Raw genomic sequence first — 4,609 nt, 5'->3', positions numbered from 1 at the left:
TTTCCCAAGATTTAGCTTGTACATTGTAAAAGTGATGATTATATAATATATTGATTCGGGCAGACTCATATTGCAGGGAGTTGCCCCTCCCCTTTATACTATGCAATTGTCTTCTTGTTTATAATTGCTATTGATAATGAATGAGTATGGGTGTTCATTGGTATAAAGGATACACATAATAATACTTGGTTGCGAAACACAAACTATGTAGGAGAAAGTGAATTAGGCGTAGTCCACGAACATAAGTATTGGTGAAAAGAAAGTGTTCGGTGGTGCCGCACCTCGCTATAAGCAGTTGAAAGACTATCGCAGGTGTAGGGGCGTGACAGAAAGCATCCTCCTAGTAGGGCTCTTCTGAGACATTTTCCTGGGGGCAAGACGGGAAATTTGCCCATATTCTCTTACGAAACATTTCTTCAGTGTACAAATGGCTTCCATGAGGAGAACGAACTTGGGGTTGGAGGGTTCGGGTTGGTGTATCTGGGTAAACTTTGGGAGGGGCGAATGGTGGCCGTAAAGAGACTTTATCACAATAACTCTAGGAGAATTGAGCAGTTCATCAACAAGGGGAAAATATTTTCTGCCTTGAATCACCCATACGTCGTTCATCTTTATGGCTGCACCTCTGCAGACAGTCCAGAGTTGCTCCTTGTGTATGAATATGTTCCAAATGGGACCCTGGTCGATCATCTTCATGGCGATCGTAAAAGCCCCAAGGGATTACCTTGGAATGCTCGCTTGAACATCGTTGTTAAAATTGCCATGGCCTTGGCTTTCCTTCACGCCCTTGAGTCGCCTATATTCCACAGAGATGTGAAATCCTCTAATATTCTCTTGGACGATAATTTGGATATCAAATTAGCTGATTTTGGGCTTTGCAGGCTTTTGCCTGTGGATGCTTCACATGTGACTACTATCCCACAAGGCACACCAGGGTATGTTGACCTAGAGTACTGTCAGTGCTATCAACAGATTGAGAAATCCAATGTTTATAGCTTTGGGGTCGTTTTGATGGAGCTCATCTCTGCCAAAGTAGCGATGGACATAAATCGGAACAGAAAGGAAATAAATCTTGCTAACTTGGCAAAAACGAAGATTCGGGAAGGGGCTTTGCATGAACTAGTGGATCCACAGCTGGAGATTCAAGTGAATCATGGGGTGAAGGTAATGGCGATAGCAGTTGCAGAAAATTGGCCTTCAGATGCTTGGCGTCAGAGAGGGATGGCAGACCGACTATGGAGGAAGTTGTTGCTCAACTTGAGAAAATCAGACGTTCGAGTTGTACGTCGACTGGTCCAGATGGAGAAGAGATGAGATTGTTTTGCAACATTAAAGAACCAGACACACAGCTCTTATCTCCCTTCTCTCTGCAGCACAGGTGGTCTAGTACAAGTTCCACTTCAAACAGCAGCACATAAACTTTTCTTTGTGGTTTGAAGTGCATATTTCCGACTGACGGGTCTACCAAATTTAATGCTCACATTGAGTGATTGTTTTTGAATTTTGTAATATTTATTAATTTATTTGATTTAATAATAGTTTTGAATCTTTCCTTTAAAATTAAAATGATTAATTTTCCATCTGGCCATCAAAAATTCCAGAAAAAGACGAATTGGAATTGCCAGTACAACGTCAATGTTTGCGTCTATTATAATGAATGGTTTTTTAATCAAAATATAAAATTTACTAACTAGCATTTGCACTCAGAACATATATCATGGCCTTTGATATAATGAATAGTTTTTTAATCAAAATATAAAACTTATTAACAACTAGCATTTGCACAAAAAGTGGAAAGACACGCGCATAGTATTTTCATCTGACTATTACTATATTCATTCAAATAAATTTTTTAAATATTTTAACTGCCATTTGCACAAAAAAGTGGAAAGACACGCGGATAGTATTGTCATCTTACTATTACTATATTCATTCAAATAAATTTTATAAATATTTTATAAATATAATTTTTCAGATTTATAAGACATCACTGGCATGTACTTAAATTTTGATTGAGAGTTATAACATATTATACATCTCACGCTAATTATTTACATAAATAAACCAATAAAATGAAGAATATTTGATTTGGCGGCTCATTTGGATGTTCTTGGGAATGATTTTCTAGCCTAAAGAATTTCCACTGGTTCTTTAGGCCTTTGGGATGTTCCTGTTGCGAATGATTTCCTAGCCCAAAGAACTTCCACGGTTTCCTAGCCCTCTGACTCCAAGTCTAACTAGTCATAGTGTGTAGATTTAGATCTAGCCCTCTCCAAGAAATCAAATAAGTCGATAAATAGTTGTTTCTTTAAGTACTCTCTGGTATGTCTTTCACCCCACTCCAAAATCCCCTAGGGAAACAAGAACAAGAGCCCACTTTCTTCTATCCCCTTCCTCGTTTTATAAAGACAAGTAGAACATGTTATAAATATTTTATCTATCTTTCAATCGAGAGAAAAGAAAACACAAATAATTTTCAATTCATTTTTTTATTTTTATTTTTATATCTTTCTACAACAAGCTAAAAAATCTTTTGAAATACAATAACCACTTGAATTTTGAACCCTTGTAAGCATATACAAATAATATTACATAAAATGAAACACCAATAAAACAATGTGAAAATATTAGTCAATTATTGGGTGTCATTATCTTATAGAGAATTTTTGTTTAAAGATATTCCTATTTATGGACATTAATAACTTGATATCAGGTTTATAAGAATAGATTTTAGAGATAATCACATCGAAATTCATTTGTCGACGCGTTTCGAATTAGCAAGTGTGGTTCATATCAATACATTTTTTGTTAGGGCTTATGAATTTGTATTCCAATATTTAATTAGTTAAATTAGTTTTTAATTTTTTTTTTTTTTAGTAGAAAATAAACAAAAGCAACAATAAAAATTTGATAATTTACTAGACAAATGCATGAGTCCATTATTGGTTGGAACTTCCCAATTTGTATCCCAATGTTTACATGAAATTAGTTTTAAAGTTTTTAATAATAACAAAAATAAAAAAAATGATTACTTACATGAAATTAAATAAAAAAAATTAATGTATTTTATAACTATGGTTAATGTATTTATAATTTACAATATGTTTGAAATTTTATTTTATTTTCAATCAATATAACAATTTTCCAAGTGAATAAATACATAAATTTCATACTTGAAACCTCACTTTATATTTATATCTTAATACTCACCAAAATGTTATGTCCATGCCGCCTCTGTAACTTGTAGTTTTATTTTCTAGTTTTCCTTGGTAATTAACCTATCTTATTTTGAGATAATGTTTTGAAAGGCAAGAGACCACTGTAACTTGTAGTTTTATTTTCTAGCTTTCCATGGTAATTAACCTATATTATTTTGAGATCATGTTTTGAAAGGAAGAAGACAATTGTTAGTGATTTGTGTTTCCATAGGTTCCCTCATTATTGTTATTTTATTTTGATAAAAGTAAAACTACTATAGTATTTTTGGGAAAATTGATACTTCACATTTTGCTTTTGAATAAATTAAAGAAAAACTTTATTTTTAAAACGTGCTTGAAATCTAATATTTATATAGAAAACAACACTGTATGAAACATGGGTCCTTGCATGAGGAGATGATGTTTTGAAAGGTAGAAGACAATTGTTAGTGGTTCGTGTTTCCATAGGTTCCCTCATTATTATTTTATTTTGATAAAGGAAAAACTACTCTAGTATTTTTGGGAAAATTGATATTTCACATTTTGCTTCTCAATAAATTAAAGACAAACTTTATTTTCAAAATGTGCTTGAAATATAATATTTATATAGAAAAATGCACGGTAGGAAATGTGGGTCACTGCATGAGGCCCTCGTGCCTCACCCCTGATCCACTCTTTCACCGTGACAACCCATATGCTCATATAAAATCGCTACCTTAAACATTTACCCTCTCCTTTGCTTGCCCTCAACCTGCCTTCTTCTGCAATTTCGATCCGAGGGGGAAGCATGAGTTTTGTCAATGAGGATTGAGTCAATTTTGGGTTTTATTTATTCATGTTACTACTACAAGTTGCAATCCTTTACCTCTCCTTCTGCTTTGGATGCATATTCATAAATGTTGTAGGGTTGTGTTCATGAAGCACAATCATATTGAAGAGGAGGCATTTTTCAAGTGTGCTTCATTCCTCAATTTGTATTTAACTATGGCCAAGGTTTTGTTGCTCTTAAGGTGACGAGCAATTAGGAAGAGGTCAACAAGTAAGTCCATTCTCAACAAGTTTATCCACAAGTTTGGAGCACGTATGTCATGAAAACAATCCCTGAGAGAGAATAATTTGCAATGGATCCCAAAATTTTAGGTTATGTGCCATGTTACCATTAAGTCAATGACATGGTGGCCAAGAAAATGAGCCATGCTCTCCAATAAATGGAGGGAGACATTTATGTTTCTTGTCAAACTAGCTTTCATCGCCTCGACACCAAGTTAACCGTAAAGGTTAAGCAAATAGGGGTTTATGAAGCCAAAGAAACCCTCCATAATGAACCTCTCAAATTTTATTTTATTTATTTTTTATGAGACCTGGGTGGTGTTAAGTTTTGAATTGATTGTTCAAGGTCTACTTCAAGAGTA

General features: G+C 34.2%; 1 pseudogene; it reads left to right on the top strand.

Annotated features, from left to right (window-relative positions):
- The first annotated feature begins 504 nt into the window (after window positions 1–504).
- Window positions 505–1,314, top strand: LOC149234274 (LEAF RUST 10 DISEASE-RESISTANCE LOCUS RECEPTOR-LIKE PROTEIN KINASE-like 1.4 pseudogene; annotated as a pseudogene).
- Window positions 1,315–4,609: the final 3,295 nt, after the last annotated feature.

This window comes from Pinus tabuliformis, chromosome 8, assembly GCF_031772625.1.
Source record: "Pinus tabuliformis cultivar Carrire ecotype Pingquan chromosome 8, CPIR1, whole genome shotgun sequence".
Taxonomy (NCBI): domain Eukaryota; kingdom Viridiplantae; phylum Streptophyta; class Pinopsida; order Pinales; family Pinaceae; genus Pinus; species Pinus tabuliformis.
This window is presented reverse-complemented; position numbering and strand designations above follow the sequence as displayed.